This window comes from Maylandia zebra, linkage group LG17, assembly GCF_041146795.1.
Source record: "Maylandia zebra isolate NMK-2024a linkage group LG17, Mzebra_GT3a, whole genome shotgun sequence".
Classification (NCBI taxonomy): Eukaryota; Metazoa; Chordata; class Actinopteri; order Cichliformes; family Cichlidae; genus Maylandia; species Maylandia zebra.
In genome coordinates, this window is record NC_135183.1 from 34,918,400 (window position 1) to 34,939,702 (window position 21,303).

General features: G+C 39.9%; 1 long non-coding RNA gene across 2 annotated transcripts in view; it reads left to right on the forward strand.

Annotated features, from left to right (window-relative positions):
* Nucleotides 1-2,031: 2,031 nt before the first annotated feature.
* The window catches only part of LOC143413303 (uncharacterized), a 76,114-nt gene continuing 56,842 nt past the window's right edge, over nt 2,032-21,303 (forward strand). For both annotated transcript variants that reach the window (XR_013093931.1, XR_013093932.1), the window contains exons 1-3: nt 2,032-2,320; nt 4,179-4,258; nt 7,914-8,034. This is a non-coding gene — a long non-coding RNA (uncharacterized LOC143413303). The remainder of the gene's footprint in view (nt 2,321-4,178; nt 4,259-7,913; nt 8,035-21,303) is intronic.

A 21,303-nucleotide genomic window follows, 5' to 3' on the forward strand; every position in this document is an offset into this window, starting at 1 on the left:
GCTAATTCACATCTACTTCAATAGAGCATGATGCTCATTAAGGTAAATGATTGTCCCTTTTCTAATAAAATAACTAATAAATCAAAGTATGCTTCAGGGTCTGGATACATTGTGATGGGCAAGTCCTTAGTTTTTCAGTCAGATTCACCCCTCATCTGGTTATGAAATAAAATGGCGATGGGCAACTAATGCCAAACTGGAGGCGTTAAAACAAATCAGTGCATGACATCACAGGATAGTGGATAGATAGTGGGTAGTGAACACAGGCTACATGGATTATCTCTGTTTCAGGACAGAGACAGTTATTCCTAATATTAGAATATCATTCTAAGATATTCTACATTTATGCTCTGTTGTTTGTACATTGAATCCATATGTATCCACGTTACTTGAGAAATGATGTGAATCTCATGTTTCAGCAAAATCCCAAAGTTGCTCTATTGGCTTGAGCTCTGGGGACTGTGGAAGCCATTTAAGTAGAGTGAACTCATGCCATGTCCGAAGAACCAGATTGAGATTATCTGACATTTGTGATATTGTGTGTTATCCTGCCTGAAGCAGCCATCAGAAGATGGGTACTCTGTGGTCATAAAGGGATGGACATACAATAACATGGTCAGCAACGATAACTAGGTAGTCTGTGGTGTATAAACAATACTCCAGATTCTGACCCTACGTTCTGAAGGATGATTCAGAAAGATTTATCTGAGCAGGCAATGTTTTTCAAATCTTTTGTTGTCCAATTCTAGTGCGGTTTTGTGAATTGTAGCCTCGGGGTCCTGTTCCTAGATCACAGAAATAGGACATGGTTTGGTCTTTTGCTGCTGTATCCAGTCTGCTTCAGCGTTCAATGTGTTGTGCATTGAAAAATGCTCTTCTGCATATGTTGGTTAAAACAACTGGTTATTTGAGTCATTGTTGCCTTTCTGTCATCTTAAAGCAGTCTGGCTATTCTCCTCTTAAATTTGGCATTAACGAGGCATTTTCACCCAGTGAACTGCTGCTCAAGGGCTAGTTTCTATTTTTTTTTTTTACCATTCTTTGTGAACTCTAGAGATGGCTATATGGGAAAATCCCAGTAGATCAGCAGATTCTGAAATACTCAGACCAACTCATCTGCAACCAATAAACATGCCATATTTAGAATCACTTAGGATCGCCTTCCTAATTCTAATTCCCAGTTTGAACCTACATGCTTAAGTGCATTAAGTTGTTGCCATGGGCGATGGGCTGATAGATATTTGTGTCAATAACCAATTAAATAAGTGTACCTAATGAAGCTGTCATTGAGTGTAATATAGCATACAGGACCAAAGCTAAGGTAATCAAATTCTAATGCAGTGGATTTTTCAATACTAAATATTTTTTTCTTATAACTTGTAGGCAGCTCACATTTGTGGCTTATGGTAAAGCAGAGAAACCATTTCTTGCTCCTTTGCTCACAAAGTTTTTGGTTTTTGGAAAGGTGAACACTGTCGTGGTCTTCTGTCATTTGACCCAGGGTTTAGAGTTTTCTTGTGTTTTTCTCATTTTGTATTATGATTTATGTTTAAGTCCACTTTGTTAGTCTTGAGTTTATTCTATAGTGCCAATATTGTTCTGTTTAGCTTTTGTTTATTAGATTCCCTCTCGTGTGTTTGCCCTCTGTGTCTCTTTCTGTGTGTCTGTGTGTCTGTGTTTGTATTTGTGAGTTTTGTGTCTTGCTTCCCTCTTCATGTTTCATTCTGTTCCCCCCTGCCTGTCATGTTTATCCATGTTTCCCCAGTCATGTCTCGGCGTGTCTGTCTGCATTTCTGTGTTCCGGTTACTTCCTGTTTTACTTTGGTGGTCTCCTGTCTGTGTGCACCAGGTTTTGTTTTCCTTCTCTTACTTTGAAGGTACCTCGTCTCATGTGTTATGTTTAGCTTTCCGTCCTCTATCTCGTTGAGTGTAATTTGCCCCAGCTGTGTTCCCCATGTGTTTCCTGTTCCCTCGTCAATCCCTGTGTATTTAAGCCCTTTGTTTTCTTCTGTCCAGTGCTGCGATCTCCCTCATACCTGGCTGTGTGTTCTGGTCCTAGTTTAGTTTCTGTATTGACTTGTGCCAGCAATAAAGCGGAGTTTTTTTGAGTTCACATGTTGCCTCTGAAAGTCTGCATTTGGTCCTATCTGCCTGCTCCACACACAGTTACATGACAAACACTCCAGATTCTTTGGGCGATGAGTGGTAGAACACCTTCGGATGCTATTTTTTGAGTTGACTGAAAGGAAAGGCATGACCTGAAAGAGAGGAACTCCACCACCAGTTCTGGCTTTCTCAGCAAAATCACCCAGCAACCCAGGTACACCATGCACCTGCATATGTTGGCAACAGTGTTAGCTGCTCTTGTTGTAGACGCCACATAGATTTAACGCAGAGGGCTAAATTAAGCTTTGTTCACTTTATTTTCAGTTCTATTTCAGGTGAATAGGCATGGCAGTGTTATGTGAATATGCCCTCAAAGTGTGAAAATTGGATTATGTGTTTAAAAGTACCAATTATTTCTGCAATTATTTACAATACCCTCTGTGTGTCTGCCTACCTGTGGTAGGGCCTTGAGAGAAAAATGGTTTTCTTCTCTGCTCTGAGCACAAGCCCATTTATTAAGGTGTGTTTATCATTCATTGTGACCCGGGTTAAGTGTCCTGAGAATTATATTTAAGGCTGTGGGTCCCAGTTGGCAATTAAGTACAATTCATTACAGCAGACACACAGCCCTACAGGGGAAAAGGTAAGAGCCGTGGCAAAACACTACGGCATGCACAGGAGAGAGAAATAGACGAGAAAGGAGGGGGGGCGTCAGGTTGATTTTGGTTTTTTTTTTAAAGCAAAGAAAAACAGGAGGGGCATGTGTCGGAGGGAGTGAATGTGAGAAAAAAGTGAAGATTGTTTGTGTGGAAGAGGTGTGTATCCTGGAGAGGGAACAGAATTAAAATAACCAAGAACAAGATTCTTGGCAGAAAGACTGGGATCGCCAGGAGAAGCAGAGTTGTATTTACCAGACAGCTTGACTGCACCCTCACCTGATGGTGTGGTCTGTGAGGGTTGGGGCTCCTCACAGAGAGAATTTCATGCCTTTCATTTGTTGCATTTTGATGTGGAGGGTGTAAGATGTTCTGGTATTTTCTTGCCCTGCAGAGTGGCTCCCCAGTGCTGGCACTCTTTTGAAGATAAGGCTCCCAGCTGTGAAGGGTGGACTCTTCAAAAAGTTTTTTTTTGTTTATATATCAAGTGCACCGAAAGCTCTTGAACTAACTCAATTACTCATTTATGCTGTCACTTATGGCAAAACAAATACAGAGGAAGTTGGCTCTAATCTGGGCGCTTGCATTGTTTGCCATTTGGTACTATAGATTCATTCATTCAACAGTTTTTGATTTTGGCCTTTATCTTCAAGGTAACCCTCTGATCTGCCCCTGTCATTGATTTATAACGCTGCTGTTAAAAATCTACAATTGCTTGACGTAAGCTCACAGAGGCAGATTTACTGAGCATTTAGAATATAATGTGACAGGCTTTCTGACTCTGGCACTGTGCACGTTATTTGTTATGGCTGCCTGGAAGCACACTTCCTGTCATTTAAGATGCGCTTTGCACATTTAGTAGATTATCCAGTGTGCCGTGCTGATTGCAGGAAGTGCACTGATAGTTATTGTGTTAGAAGTGATCAGTTCATTTGAATTGAGCCAACATTGTACAAACTCTGCATAGGTAACAAATATTTACATCCATATATACTCTTATTCATATAGTATACAGTACTGTGCAAAAGTCTTGAGCCACCCATGTTTCTTTATATTTGGTTAGATAGGAAACGGGTGCAAAGATTTATTGAAATGTACAATCATACATAAAACCACAGTATAAAAGGCAAAGACAGAGTTTGTACAGTCTTAACAAGCTTGAAAGCAAAGACCTGGGGTGACCAACTTTATTCTTTAATAAGCCGTGAACTCTTTTAGCCAACCTTTATTGTCATTTCTTTAAGTAGTCTTCAGGAATAGTCCTCCAGGCTTCTTGAAACACATTCAAAGGTCTTCTTTAAATATTGGCTGCCTTTTGTTCCACTTGCTCTCTGCTTGAATAATGTTGAAATTTGGGCTCCTGGGAGAACGATCCATGACTGAAAGTGTTCCATTGTGTGTGTTTTTTCTATTCAGGTATGCCTTTACTGTTTGGGATCATTGTCATGAAAAATGAAGATGCTGCCAATCAGACGCTTCACATGTCGTATTGCTTGGTGGGTAAAAATCTGAAGGTACTTTTCTGTGTTCATAATTCTATCAACTTTGACAAGATCTCCACTGCCACTGGCTGAAAGTCTCCACCCTATTTTACAGATGGCTGTAGATGTAGACACTCGCTGTTGCGCCTCTCTCTCTACCTCATCTGTACATATTGATTTCAACCAAATTTCAAATTTAGATTCATGAGACATGTTGCCACTCATTTTATGAGTGTGTTTTGCATTCAGGTGGCATCCCTCAGCCTTTTCTCTCAGTTTACCTTCTTTAAAATACGCTTCTTAACAGCCACTGAGACCATTTATGCTGCAGATCATGCCTTTTTTTTTTTTAAACTAATAGCACTTTGAGAATCTTGCTGGAGTAACAATATTAATGTATTTATGCAAACTGTGTCTTACTTGGATTAAACTGAAGAACAAAATGATATGCTTTTGCTAACTTGTGTGTTACATGTAGACACAATACTGATTTATCCCTGGAGTTAAGTGTCTTTTATATGCCTGCGTGATTCATAGGTCAGTGTTAAGAGACTTAACAAAGACTGGACTGCAACTGAGTGAACAAACAGCCAAGAAACACTTTGAAAGCCTAGACAACACATCAAGTCTGGCCTAGTTGGAAGCATAATATTAAGAAATAAGGGGTGGCTTAGAGTTTTGCACATGACTGTATATTTTTCACAAGCTGGTAATTACAGAGCCAAGTCTGAACATTTCCTGTTGGAATGTGCACTCACTGTTTTTCACCTGTTGAAATAACTTTGATTGACAGCTCAGCTCTGAAGTTTTCATAAGGGAGATCATTTTATGGTCGGGGAAAAAAGCTAATTTTATAAAATCAGTGAAAACATCTGATCAAAATGAAAAAAGTAATAAAGTCTGCAAAACAAGGTGTAGAAGTTATATACCAAATTCTTGCTTCTCATGACTTGTATGCAATGGCAGCTGAATTGGATAGTCACAGCTGCTGCTGCTGAAGGGGAGTTATTATGCTCTTTCCCAGCTCATTATTTTTATTCTTAGACTCTAGTCGTGTGGCTCTTTGCAGTTCAAAACAATCTTGTACAGAGCCTTTGTGCAACCCTTCAGTTCATCCATTATCTGAGACAAGCCACTTTAATGTCCTTCCCCCTCCTGTTAAGCCAACTTTCTTCTAACTGGCTGGTCCCAGTAAACAGAAGGTTTAAAAAGCAGGTGGGCGGGGCTAGCCATGTTTAATGTCAGCACTGACCACTGTCACAGTACACATATGACAGAAAAAAAAAAGCTCTTATGTACTATTCCCACATTCGCTTTTGGAATACACATAACATGAATGCCACCATGTGTTTGGGGTACTCTTCATTTTGCTCACAGTAAAATCAATATAATTGAGCTCCCTGTGGAATCTGAATTGCACTGTAACTCGAGGATTTCACTGCAGCATTTCTGCCCAAAAGTAAACAAAGCATTAAAATGAAGAACAATCTTAATTCAATATGAGCCTTGTTCATCTGTTTATTTCACAAACTTTTAGTCAATTATTTGAACGCTCCATTGATCTCACTGTAAACTGACTTCAGCGTGTTCATTCTTTGTCATAAAGAGAGGGTTGTTTTTTTTTTTTTCACTCACAACTGCTGTTCTTGTAAAACTTATTTACTGAGCTTCCCTCTTCAGATTTTTCAAAGGCTCTTTTGAGTAAATATGAAAGGGAAATGTTTCGATAGCTGCATGCATCACCGAGACAAACTCATATCTTACCATACAGTTCACAAATGCTCTGTTGTTTGCACTTTAAATACCAATTTTGCAGTCCTACCACCCCTTCAACCTCACCCTTTCTCCCTCCATTATTCTCTTCACCTTCCTTCAGGCCCTCTTTGCCATAATTATTCATTCATTCAGCTTTCTCATTGCATGTACGTTGGCTAAGAGGTGCAGTAATCTTTTTTTTTTTTTTTTTCCTAGGATTTTTCTGTAATCCAAAAGAGCACATACCAGGTCTGACTGTGGGTCTTTTCATATTGAGGCTAAAGAGGCTGTGCTTCTGGAGGCTTAGTAGTCTTATTGTGAATGGCTTTTTGCATTTGCTCATTTTCTGCTGTTGCCATAAATGCTGCACACATGCTTAACAAAAAGCTGACAGTGTTCAAACAGCATTCCTGTTTTTTATTTTATTTTATTTTGTTACAGGTTAATGGTGAAAAGAGGTTTTCGGCTTAAAGTGCGCTCCTGATATTACAGCGTAATAATTGATTTTTACTTTTGTTGTTTAGCTGGTAAGTATTCAGTTAATAAGATTAGGAACAACAGCGCTAACAGCTCTGTGAGCACTTAAAAACAGAGGCGCTCTGAGCTAAAGGCTAGGTACTGTATACTGTTTATCACATCCCGCGCTGTATTTTAGTGGGATTGCATGCCAGCATTGATAATTAGCATTAAACACAAAGTACAAGTGAGGACAAGCTCCCACCCCGCGTACAAGATCTATGTCAGTGATGCTGGAGATCTCCTGCCTTCCCGACTTTTATGCTTGCAGGTTGTTTATCTGCTGCTGCTCTGACTCTGGGGCAAACACTTTTTTCTGCCTCCTTCTGCTTCTCTCTGACACAGCTAGCCTCTCCAGCACAGCCCCATAAAGGCTGGCTCTTTCCCTTTTTGTCTCCTCTTTTAGAAACAGCTAGTTCAATGCCTCTTCTTGCTTTCCTTACCTCCCCTCTCTCGAGGTGGGTAAGGTGAGTAAGTAGAGAGTAAAATTGTTTTCACTATATAAAGAGAAAGAGAACAGAAAGCTGTATATTTAAAAAGTGTTTACAGGACTATATTTTTAATAGCAATATGATTTATTTTTTAAAAATAATTCCAACAAAGATTTTAAGGAATGAGCAATCTTATCCACGGAACTGGATGATTATTTAAATTTTAATTTCAATAGCACAGAAATGTTCCATTTTTTTTATAAACATAGTAATAATTTCAAAGTGCGTGTCTGTCAGTCACATACTGTAAAACAGACAGAAAATAAGTAGGCTATATATGTGTGTGTGTATGTATGTGTATATATATATATATATATATACACACTTTATTTTTTTTAAAAACTAATAACATTAGGTTTGTTAGTGCTATTATATAATGTATGTAATGCAATGCATATTGCATTATTTCACTTAAAACTGTGCAGGCCAAATGGATTTACATGTCATGAACTTATAATGAAAAACTGGAACCTCCTACAAGAAATGCAAGTAGATTTTGAACTGTAAAATATTTCATGGATTCAATTCAACTTTTGCTTGCTTTTGTTTCCTGAAGATCCTCATGGAAACGCACTGCTAAAAGAAAAAAGCTGCTGCATACCATAGTCAGTCTATTGCTGAGTGTCACTGATGGCATTAATGTTTGGGCAGAAACTGTCAAATCACTGTTGTACTCACTGTCTTCCCAGTCATGTACTTGCCTGCAAAAGGCTCACGTGGCAGAGAAAACTTGGATAACCTGTGTGGTTTTTCTGCCTTTTAAATAGAAACAGAGTAGTTAGTGCACCTTTAACAGTGTTTCCAGTTGTCAGATATGTCTTAAGTTTGTTGTTTACCTCTGTGCAAAGTGAGGATGGCTATTATTAGTCAGTGTTGTTGATTCTGCAGTTCTGTATTCACCTCTCCAGGCTCCGCTTGCTGCTCCCGCAGCTGCCACACATCACTTCAGGAATCTGATGAACTGTACCAACCTCAGATTAACCTCCAGCCCTGTCTTTCTTTTTCTGCAATCCCAGACCGTCACTGGAGGTGAGTCATTCACTCACACGGTTGGCACATGGGAACTAATGCGCACACACCACCTATGCCTACACAACCTCACACACACATGCACATGCGCACACACAAGGAAAGTGAAGTTCCTTCATTGACAGGGTTATAGAGAGGTTTTAAATCCACCTGCCCTCCACTGTCAGACAGGCCCTGCTAAGTCTGGAGTTTAATAGACTCAGGCAGACAGCTCTTGGAATGGAAGAGAATATCTTTTAAGATATTCAAGTGCAAGTTTTGGTAATTCTCTCAAATATAAATAGAATTTGAAGACTCTTATTGTGGAAGAAATTTAACAGTAAAGAAAACACCAGACAAATAAAAAAAAAAATACAAGTGTAGATTTGGGTAAAACAAAAGATCTTTTGAATAGGTGATGGCAGATGGTCAAAAAAGTCAGTTTGAGGACAGCAACTGACAGCGAGTGGCTGCAGACCTGGTTTCTGTCTTCAAAGCAATTATGTCAAAAACAAAGCATAATTGTGGCAACATCTCATGTGCAATGCCACTCCCATTCAAACCACTAACCATCCAGCTTTTGTTAATGCTAGGCTGGTTTACATTTCTTTGTCTGCTCAGGTTGCGTGTTTTTGGTGTTTTTAAGATTTATTTATTTATTTAATTTTTTTTCTAATGTCCAAATGTGTCCTGATGCATTTTATTATAAGTGTTTTCAAATTAAAACTGAACTGTAGGCTTTACACTGAATGCATTTGTTTAGCAATGCAAGACATTGTGTATATATTGCTGCACAAACGTGAATGACAATATTGTTGTTAAAGTTTTCAGTCCCATCATTTGTTTCTAATCACGATCTCCTGCGAGCGTGACGATGAGAAGTTTCCTTTCTCATGCAATCTTATAGCCTTAGTTTAAGATATCTGTAGCTTATGTGTCTCTTCAACTGTGTTGAAATATAAGAGGCATGGCTTCTACAGAGGCTCAAGCAGCTTTAGTGTTAAACTTTAAGCTTTTGAACAATAAGTTATCTTCAGATATCCCATTATAAAGACACATATCCATTTTTGAGATATAGAAAAATAGTGAAAGTTGTTTCATGCCAAGTCTGATGCAATTTGCTGAATGAGATTTGATTATCAACTCAAGACTTTTACTTGTCTTCTTAATCCCAAAATGTGCACTCTACTCTTTGCAGCTGGCAGATACTTACTTCAAACAGGCAATTGTGGGTAACACTGGAGGAGTCTGATACTGCTTGTGAACTGCAGGCATTACTATTACTTTTCTGGTGCATTTATAGTATCACAGCACCCAGCATTTAACCTTTTATGGGGCGATCGTGGCTCAAGAGTTGGGAGTTCGCCTTGTAATCGGAAGGTTGCCGGTTCGAGCCCCGGCTTGGACAGTCTCGGTCGTTGTGTCCTTGGGCAAGACACTTCACCCGTTGCCTACTGGTGGTGGTCAGAGGGCCCGGTGGCGCCAGTGTCCGGCAGCCTCGCCTCTGTCAGTGCGCCCCAGGGTGGCTGTGGCTACAATGTAGCTTGCCATCACCAGTGTGTGAATGTGTGTGTGAATGGGTGGATGACTGGATATGTAAAGCGCTTTGGGGTCCTTAGGGACTAGTAAAGCGCTATATAAATACAGGCCATTTACCATTTTATGAATGTAAAGAAATAGCATGGTACTTTTGAAAATCTGCTTTTCCATAAAATCATAAAATATTAAACATGAAGCTGCAGGTGGTATGTGGTTAGAATTGCTTGGATAGCTCTAGAGATGGGAAAAGCAGAAAATACCCTGGCTATACCCAGTGGTAAAAACAAAATCCACTTGTTAAACAGCACAAACGACCACATTATAGCTGGTTTGTTTGAGCCATACATAATCGAAATGTAACAACAGCAATTAGTCTTAAAGCTGGGTGTCCTATGCCAGGCACTGTAATGTCTTTGTGTTAACCTGGCTGCTGGCTGAAGCTTCAGATTTAACCTAGAAGCAGGAGAATTTACTCTTCTAAACAACAGCCAGTATTAAAACTTTAAACTCCAAAAATAAAAGCGACTAAAACTAAATTATCAATATTAAAAAGCCACATTTATGCTGAAACACTATTTACAAAAAAAAAAGCAATGCACCTCAATGCCCCTTTTCAAAAGTTTCATTAACTCCCTGTAAACGGTGTACCAAACACGATAGTGAAACTACATGATTGGTATTGCAGCTGACAGTGCCTCATATCATGTTAAGTCTTTGTGTTAAATCTAATGGAAAAACTATTGAGCCACAACCAAATGTTTATAGAACTTCGTGGCTTCTCACTGTAACTCTTTTAAACGTCACAAATGAACTGTAAGAAGGCAACTCTTTGATAGCTTTGCATGAAATATTCTCTTTATGCACTTTAGTTTTCAAAGTTCACCTTTGCTGTTTTTTATCTGAACCTTAAATCTGCTTCTTTGTAGCAGTTCAGCAGTTACAAGCCAACACCTCTGCTAAATGCATAATAGGACAGGACGTTTTGTTTGTTTTTTTTCGTGCAGGAAAAAAAGCCCTACTCTACGCCTTGAGATTGAGTAGATAACCTTCACTCAATGAAGGTGATTTGGAATTGTCTAAGCTTCAAAGGTGTGTGCTGAATATTTGGTTTCAAACATGTATCAGGTGTTTTTTGGGTCAAGAGGAAAGCATGTGACTTTATTTTGTCAATACTGGGGTTTTAGTTTCTGGAGAATTCCTGAAGTAGATGCTCAAAACCTTCCTCAAGGACACCTAGCATTTGCTAAATCTAACAGTCATGCATCTAGGCAAGACACAAAATGGGATTAGATCAACATCATAATTGTCCCCCACAATGAAATCAGGAGAGACGCTACGGATCGACCCTGGTCTTTTCACCCAAATGTCACCCACAATAACTTGGATGCCAGTGATTAGATTTTAATAAAATTTGTGTAGCTTAGAGGGGCTGATGGCTGTCATTGCTTTGTTGTGGCATTTTACAAATTACGCTGGCTAACAGGAGAGGAGCAGAACAAAAATGACATGATGTTCATCTCATACTCAGAATCTTCAGTGGCAGTGAATTACATTGTCTTTTACTGACAATTACATTACCATTACATCATTTCTTTATAACCATTACCTTTATAACCATTATAATAGTTTATATATCAAATAATATAGCCGATTATTAATAAGAAACAGACTGTATCTGCAATATGTTAAATATTAACAGTGTATGCAAACAATGCATACATTGTGCAAATACTCTCAAGGGCCACTTTATTAGGTATACTTGTTTAACTGCTATGTTCACTCAATGTGTTAAGGCCATGTTGAGATGTCAAGATCATGTGCTGAAGTTCCACAAACTGGTGATCTAGTATGATTCTCCCACACAGATATTTCTAGGGTTTACAGAGAATGATCAAAAATGAGGAAATATCAAGTGAGAATGCTACAAGCTCATGGGAAAACAACAATAACTGAAATAATCACTTTGTTATAACTGAGGTATGCAGAAGGGCTTCTCAGAATGCACAACATGTCAAACCTTGAAGCAGATGGGCTACAGCTGCAGAAGACCACACTGAGTACCACTCATGTCAGTTAAGAACTGGAAACTGAGGCTACAATTCACATGGCCTCAACAAAATTGGACAAGAGAAGGCAGGAAAACTGTAGCCTGGTCTGATGAGTCTCACTATCAACTTTCGCATGATAGTGTGAGAGAGATTTCATTGGCACACTTTAATCTCCTCAGTACAAAACAAGCACAAGTTAAACTCCACAGCCTACCTGAGTATTGCTGCTAACCATATCACTTCATGGCCACAGTGTACCCATCCAACGATGGCAGCTCAAATCATCCTTAACTGGCTTCTTCAACATGACAAAAAGTTTGCAGTACTCAAATGGCCTCAACAGACACCAGATCTCACTCCATTAGAGCATATCTGGGACAGCTGAAAAACTAACTATGAGATATTATCATGTTAATATGGATCACAATCTCTGAGAAATTCTGCCAATCTCCCATTCTGCCACATGAACTGAAATCTGCTTCATTGTCATGAAACCCTTTGAGATGTGTGACACGGTGTGTTGTCAAACTGGAAGTAGCCATCTGGAGATAACAATTTGTGAAACCCAAATGGTGCCAAGAAACCATTCCCAACACCTTCACACCATCACCACCACCACCGTCTGAGTTCCTGTAGTCTTTCTGACCTCTTATCAGCAAGGTGGCTTCTGACTGTGGTGCTTGAAAATTCCAGCAGTTTCAGAAATACTCACATAGGCCCATCTGGCACCAACACAATACACGTTCTGGTGCTTGACGTGAACGTTAACTCAACTGAACCCAAGTTCGGCTCCCCATTGAGCTCAAAGATTCTGCCAGCAGAACTGAAGCTCCTTCGGGATGTGGTTCTGAGCGAGAGATGACCAAGCTAATTGTTTTCAACTGGCCTTTTGAGCAGCGATGACCAGCTCACAGGAAGGGGTTGTGACCTCTCGCCGGTGTCCAGGCATGTGTTAAAAGCCTTCCCACAGTGCAACATGCCCTGGACTAATTTCACACCCTTTCTATTGTGAAGGAGCCCAGCTGTGCTTGTGTACATTTAAGTTTGGGATATTTCTGTGTGATTGAGTTTGTAGACGCTCACTCTTTTTTCTTTTTTTTCTCTCTCCCCGTATCTGTTTGCCTTTTTCCTTGCGTGGGGAGGCCACATGTCCCCATGTATTCCTTTTTGTATATGAATTTGTGTCTGGGTTTAGTTTTGTCATCCTCGCATGGTGGCCCACAATAAAAGCAGCTATGCCTTTCAGCATGATTTGTGTCGCACAGACGATTCATCTTAGTGAGGAGCGTTTTCCACATGCCTGCTTCTCTCTCCACACTCGGTGGGAGAACGTCTCACTAATCCAATTTAGAACTAGGAAAACAGATTTCTGTCATGCAGTGCCACTGAAGAAACACGGTCTTTCTATAGTGTGTCTTTTATAATCATAAAGTGGGCTTTGCAGCTCAGAGGGTAGTTTTGTATCATTAAGGGAATATATCCACATACATAAGCACAGTGTCTCAGTTACGCTGTTCAATGTTATCACTAGTCCAAAAAAAAGAGAATCTGATGGTGTCACATATCTCTGATACATAATCTATCATTTATCTCAAAGCGAAACAGGATGTTTTTGCTGCGGTTTGGTTCATTTACTGGCTTTTTTCATGTTTGAAGATACTTACACTATTTTTTGTTCCCAGTCATTTACTCCACATTCAGTAGTATGGGCCAGTCCAAAGGGCAGAGGATGGCTAACCCTGAAAAATGATTGGCTCCAGTGGTGCCCCATGACCAATAGCATTGGACAGTAATACTGTTAAGCTTACAATGTTCAACAACACTGAATGAGGGCATGGATTTGTTGCCTTCCAGCAGGAAAGCAACTTAGTATATTTACTAGAGCTGTGCAACATTAGAAATTTGGGTATAGATTCAACACGAAGTAAATACAGGGCCAGTATTGCTAATATTAATGCAGATATCAATATTTTAACTGGTAAAGGCAGTATATGTAGCAGAGGGCAGTGTGTTGTGATTTGTAGGAATCATCAATTTGCCAAATTTCGAATAACACGAAATCACTGAGCATTTCACTTTCCATAATAATTAGTTAATACATCAATTCACATCTGGAATGTAAATGTGCCTGCCTCTAAAGCACTGTGGAGCAAATTGTTTAAATCTGACCTACGGTTATAAAAATATGAGATAGTCTTCAATTTAATTTGTCACATATACAGTACAACGTGTAGTGAAATGCTTGTGTCTGAACTGCAGATGTAGCCACGCCATTCCAGGGCTTGGGTTTTAGCATGGGGTGTCTCCAGGTCCAGAGGTGTGTAGTCTTACCACTACACTATCCAGCTACACAAAAAGGTTTAGTCATTTTTTTTATATTTCATGTTATAAGTATATTTTAAAAATTATTTCTGTATAACATAATTTAATGAGCTACATACAGAACCAGTGTTAGTTAATAGTATCAATACTTTAATCAGTTTGCCCACCTCTAACATTTATCCAAGTACTTTACTGAAGTACAGACTAATATATCAAAAATAGGTATTTTAGATTTATAAATGCATATAAATATATATATTTATATGTATCTAAGTCGCTTTGTGTTAGATTACTTTCAGCTTATACTCTATTATATTATTATTTGAATGCAAATTTTGACATTTTGCTCTATATCATTTATTTTAAATTTTAGTTACTCATCGTTCTATTGGTAAATTGCAGTATTCTAGCTCAAGCTACCCCTAAATCATTAACATTAATATTATACTATGTCTGTGAAGGTTCTCAGTCATCCAGGTCATCGTAGTCAAAGGAGCTTGCAAAGAAATGCGTCTGGACTTCTTTAAGTTACTTGAAGACGTTTCACCTCTCATCCGAGAAGCTTCTTCAGTTCTAAGGTCAAATGGTGGGGAGTCCCAGATTTAAACCTAGTGGGAGTATCCCCCCACAGAGGGACAAAAGGACCCCCTGATGATCCTCTAATCGCCTGAGCCAAGGTGTGAAACTGGCTGTGGGTCCCAATCAGCCAGAGTTTTGGGTGCGCTCTTTGTGAAACCTGACTGATTGGGACCCACACCCAGTTTCACACCTTGGCTCAGGCGATTAGAGGATCATCAGGGGGTCCTTTTGTCCCTCTGTGGGGGGATACTCCCACTAGGTTTAAATCTGGGACTCCCCACCATTTGACCTTAGAACTGAAGAAGCTTCTCGGATGAGAGGTGAAACGTCTTCAAGTAACTTAAAGAAGTCCAGACGCTTTTCTTTGCAAGTGTGACCTCTGTGTAGTGTCTTCTCTGGTCTGCATTCACAACAAAAAGGCAATGGTTAGAATGCTCTCTTTTTAATGTCGTGGGCAATCAGCACAAAATCTCGCAGGAATCCTCCATTATTCTGAGGATTACATTTCCACTTGCAGTGTGATCGTATAGTGGTAAATTTATACAACCAAAATAGAAAAGCTTCAACACCATTAACATTGCATGTTAAATTTCCCAAATGAAAGGAATATAGAAATATATTTTAAAGCTGTACATGAAACAATGTAAATTCTCTAAACAGTGTGGCACAGTCACATACCTGCATTCACAACAAAAAGGCAATGGTTAGAATGCTCTCTTTTTAATGTCGTGGGCAATCAGCACAAAATCTAAACGGGAAAGCAACAACAGAGTTAGCTAACTATGCTCCCATTTTGTTTCCTCTCCTCCCAATAAAGAAATCTCACATAAACGTGCACTCAGTTCAACATAAAGACTGGAGAAATGACCCGCAACAAATGATGTATAAACAACAAAAATAATCGGGTCAGACTGTATTACTTTAACAGCCTGCGATATGATTTTTCCTCCCCACGACATTTGCGCATTCCTTACCTCGCAGGAATCCTCCATTATTCTGAGGATTACCCAGAATCCCTTGCCCTTTGTGAATATTGCAGGGTCACTTTTTCGACAGTAGGTGGCGCCAATGTCCCATTTAGCGGGATTTAACTTCAACTCTATTTAACTATGTTACACAAGCTCCTTTGAATATTACACTATATTATGCTATGCAGCAATGCCTGTTTGAAAATTGTGCCCAAATATTTTCTACTCCAATTTTCTGCACTCATTTTATTTCTGATGAAATATTGTGATTCCCTCTCTGTGCCACCTATTTAAAAAATCGTGGAAACACCACTGGTTGCCAGCAAAGCCGTGAATGCAGCACCAGTGTCCCAGAGGTGTGTTGTCCTTTGGATGCTCTTGTTGTATTTTTGCCTATGCTTTTCCCTGTCTGTGTACTCAAGTTACAATGAATAACAAATTAACAAATTGGTGACTTGCACCATGATGATCCGTGGGGTAATCCTCCACTGTGTTTTACTGCTGATTATCCAGGTATTCTGTCTCACACATGCAAACAAACCATTGTGTGTGGACTGGTAGGCCAGTGATGAGCTGGCAGATATCCACAGATGTAGATCCCAAATGCAGACAAAAAGCTGTTCCAGTTGGTTAATTTGTGTTTGCTGTCGATCAGGCTAGAAAACCAGCTCTTAAAATAATTCATATAAAGAGGTGATTCTTTTTAGAAAGATTTGGGAAGCCTGTGCCTGTAAAGTTTTATGGTAGTTCTTCAATTCCTCAGTTTGAGCCGTTAAAGATAACATGATGCATGAGGCTGTTGCTGCGTGAAACTGGTTGCAAAAAGGTTGCTGCATCACAAACCTGCTTGTGATCGCTTCGGTTGCTATCAGGTTGGCATGATCACCTGTAGTTTGCATGAAAGATCCAGATTTGTGTCTAAACACCATCAAACTAACCACCGAGAGGCAGTGACACTTGTAAAAAAAAGAAAAAAGTGAGATGCCAAATGGAAACAGAAAACGATCAACTTTGAAGTAAAAGTCGTGCTTTTTCTAGCATGTCTGTTTCAGTGGTGATGTACAGTTTTTACTTTAAAGTTGAACAATCTCTAGTTCAGATTTGTGTCATGCTTTTTGCAGTTTCGCTACTGCTTGGTGAGCAGTTTGCTAATGTTTGCAGACAAGTTGGCATCTTCCATGCAAACTATGGGAGACTGCTGCAACTTGCTAACGACCAAAGAGCTTTTTTTGTTTTTTGTTTTTTGCACCACCATATACCTCCTTTTGACCCATTGCATGTCCTGCAACAACCAACAGCCACTCACCAACAATACATAATTTTTACCTAACAACAACTGGATACTTCATACTGGTACTCGGGTTGTTGCACAATATTTATTGTATTATTTTATTACTTGTCATTCTATTTTTTAAACTATTTATTTATTACTTTTTAAAATTCTGTTTCTTTATTCTTTTTCTTTTCGCTCTGGGACCATGTGTATGTAACTTCATTCCACCTCATGTAAACATGTGATGTGAATGACAATAAATCCTTGAATCCTTATCAGGGGGCGACTGACTGGTCTTTAACTTCACAGTGACTTCCAGCAACAACTTCCCCAATAATAACCTGTGGGGAAAAACAAATATTCCCTAGTGGCCAGCGGTAGCCATGACTGGGGCCTAAGAAAGCTCCTTAGACCACATTAATTTTGATGATTTAAATAAACCTCTTTGGGTGAATTCTGCTTTTAAAGTTACCTTGGGAAGTTTTCAACCACTTGCGGTACTATGGAGCAAAGTTTTTGACATTCATTCCTTTTTTACTTTCAAACAAACATGATGAAGTGATTTGTCCAAAACAAATTAATTACAGCGGGCGGCTGAGATTACATATTCTTTTTAGAATTTCATGCACATGCTGAATAAATGGTTCAGATATTTACAAATCAATAAAAACATGCACGTGCGCGAGACATTAAGTGCTGCCGTGTACACAAAGTAATGGATGTGCATTCAGTTTGTCAAATTACACTCATTTTTCTTCTGCGTCAAGTTTGTATTATTTGACATTTAATAAAAGTGACTTGAAAAAGACCATGCCCTGTTATTCATGTATTGTTGTTTCTATTTGAATTTGGCTAAAGGATTGTGTAACCCAGACACTTTTGTCTGGGTTACAGTTTTGTAACATAATCACAGTCATTTAGAAGGAAGTAAATCTAAAATAGTAGAAGGTTGTCCTTGAGTCATTTTGTGAGATAACATGAATTTACACAATGATAAAATTCTCAGTGGTATAAGATAGCAGTGATAACATAATGGCATGATAGCTTTACTTTTATACCAGCATTGCTGATTTTGAAGTCCCATAGTCTTCCTTTAATAGTACATATCAGAAGAAACTGACTTGTGATTTCTGAGTCTGAGACACTTATCTGCTGATCATTTAAGCTCATTAGAAATAGTGCAATAGTGAAACATTTTAAAAAGCCAATCTTTATTCATTCAAATAGAGGTCACCCACATATTGTCTTTCTTTTGTAGATTATAAATTGCACCTTTCTTTCTCAGCCTCTTCTCCACCCGCCATCTCTCAGCGTTTGAGAAAGTCGACTGAATTTAAATGGGATAAATCATAAATCTGATTAGGTGAATATTCTCTGTGATCTGCAGGGCAATATGGAAGAAAGGTGATGAATTGAAAATGATGAGGAGACTTCTTTCATTTTCATTTTTTTTCCCCCCTCTGTCTGTCTTCCGATCCACCCCCCGTTAGGAGTTTAGTTGAATAATTTACTAGCAGGGCCATAATGTGAGGTACTTCATTAGATTGAAAAGCTCTCTGGTGTCAACTGAGACGTCTCCTAATTGAGAAGCCTTTGATGAATCTCGATCAGAACTATGACAATTTCAACAGTCTTGAGACATATTACAGTAACCTATAATTTAAAAAAAAAAGTTGCCACAGAGGTTTTAATATGTCTCTGCAAATGGTCATTAATTAACTATAGCTCAGAATGGACCGAAGCACACTTCCCCAGCCTAAATCAAAAACTTGATCTTAGCTTAAAAACCAAATAGCAGGCTGATGAGTAGGGATGGGTATCGAAAACCGGTTCTTGTTGAGAACCGGTTCCCACTGTTTCAATTCCTTGGAATTGTTTGCCATTTTTGCAAACGATTCCCTTATCGATTCCAGTCGCCCCGAATGACGTCATCACGTTGTGGAGCGTCATTTACCTTGCAGGAAACACGGCGCGTAAGCGGCTCAAACGCTCAAAAGTTTGGTTATACTTTACGAGAACGGATGACAACAGGGCAACTTGCAATACTTGCAAAGTAGATATTTAATTTAAGGGAGGAAACACTACGAATATGCAAAAGCATGTGCTCACAAAACACGCGATGACCTTAAATGAATGTCGTGTTTTTAATTCCGCTCCGGACTCGTGAATCTCAACCCAGCAGCAGTGGTAACGTTTGCACGTCCTCTCCCATTAATGCGGCAGGTAAATAATCAACTAACAGTGCATATTATGTTAGTGCGATCTGCCTTATTACAAAACCTGCCATTACTGTGCATTTAGGTGACCGTGATGAGAGAGACAGAGTCTGGCTCAGATGCTGGCAGTTCTCGCTGCAGTCTACCGGTAGCGTCTCCTTTCAGGCCAGGATAGACGAATGTCACCGAGCAGTGACTAAGTTTGTGGTCAAAGGCTTGCACCCATTTGCCACAGCAGATGCCCTCGATTTTCAGTAAGTGAATGTCCTTAATTGTAGGCAGGGACATTACTGGATATTCTTGTGTAATTGCTACAGAATAATTTATGTTATACTTTTTTATTGCTACAGAAGAATATTTATTTTATTATTTTACATTTACAATTTTTTTTCCTGGGGCCCCTTTGACACCCCATTGAAGAGCCGTAGGCTGTGGATCTCTTAAGATCTCACTGTTGGGTTTGTAAGGCCATGTTACTCCTAAATTTCTATCTTGTTCAAAGAGAAGATATAAAACAAAGTTCTAAGCTAATCGACCTTAGTGTTCTCCTTTTTTAAAGAGAATCGATAAGAGAATCGATAAAGAATCGAATCGTTAAACAGAATCGAAAATGGAATCGGAATCGTGAAAATCTTATCAATACCCATCCCTACTGATGAGTGGTGCTTCTCTTTGAGGACTTGGAATTTAACATCTTTTTCTTTTTGTGGCTGTTTTTTTTTTTTTTTTTAAGTTTGTTTATCAAATGGAGATTCTTAAAATTAAAAGGAAAAAAGTGTGCATTTTTTGTGCTCAGCTAACACTGAAACATTAATGTACTGATAAAAGTAATAGACAACATGTCTTTGTGTCATTTCAATTTCTCTTACATAGCATCAAATTAGGGCTGTGCGATATGACCAAAATCTCATATCCCGATATAAGAATTCTATCGTCCGATAACGATATAAATCACAAAAATGTAACTTTCTTTTTTTTTTTTTTTTTCTTTTTTTTTTTGCCTGTCCCGTTTGGCTCTTTTGCCATCAGAATTGTTGTCTAAAGGCAAAGAAAGATGCCCAACGGATTTACTTTACCAAACTGACCATCCCAGCCTTGCCGTAATGGTCCATTTGATTCACCTTTTATTGTTTATTTTATTTTCACTTACTGAATACGGGACAGACTTGACTGGGGGAAAGAAGGGGAGAAAAAAAGAGGGAAAGAGAAACAGCTGAGAAGAGGGACGGGGGAGAAGGGCAAAAGACAAAAACAAACAGAACGGGCAGAGAAAAAAAATGCATATATCAATCACCTGGATCACCTGCTGAGAAAGAAAAAAGAAAGCAAGCAGAAGAGAACAAGAGTAATAGAATAAACAACATCACAATGATATATGGGAATATGACAGTAAATACTAAATATTAAACATTATTGTGCAGCACATAAGATCAACAGAACACAGTGTGCTTTGAGGTAGGAGCCAAAAAGGGTGTAGTTTGTGGGTGTGATCACCCGTGTGTACACCTGTGAGCATGGACGCGCTTGTTTTTTGTTTTTTTAAAAGGTTCCTTCATGTAATAATCTGCTAGAGGGTGTGGGGGGGGCCACAGCCCCGTCCTCCAGGGCGTGAAGCAGGTGTGGAGGAGATCAAAACTCCAGACATCCAGAGGCCCCCAGAACACAAGAGACCAAGGAAGACCAACAGAGGGGCAGCTGCGCCACTGTCCCAGAAAGAGCAGAGGAGAGTCCCAGATGAGGGCTCACTCAGCAGCCGCGGAGCAGAAGCCAGGGGGAGTTGCAGTGACGCGCCCGTGAGCTCCGCCGGCAGCCAGCCGTGCCTGAGTGACCGAGCCCCAGGCCGAGAGGCCGGGGGCACCCCACCTCCGAAGTGGCCCGAGCGAGCCCCAGGCTCCAGGCCCCGATAAGCGGCCGCCAAGGAGTGAGCCGGTGTGTACCTGGACGCCCATCCCCGGACACAAAGAACCACCAACGCACCGATGTCTGAGGGAGTCCGCCACTGGCAGGGGAAGTGGTGGTAGGGGGAGATAGGCCTCCAAACCTTGGAGGGCCTGAGATGTCCCCAGAGAGATGGCGCCTGACACCCAACCTGACATATAGACACAGACATACAGGCACACACAGATACAAACATCCATTCCCACCCTCATGCTCTCATATGCACTTACTCCACACTCAACCAACGTGGAGACAGACATAAAGAGACGTCGTACACACGATCACACTCCCCAAGCGTACTCTACAAACCGGGTCTAGGTGCCCCCGCCCCTGGAGGGGGGAACTGCACCCAGACCCAGGTGGTGTTTCCCTTTTCCCTGCGGTGGGGGGAGGCAGACCGCCCCGAC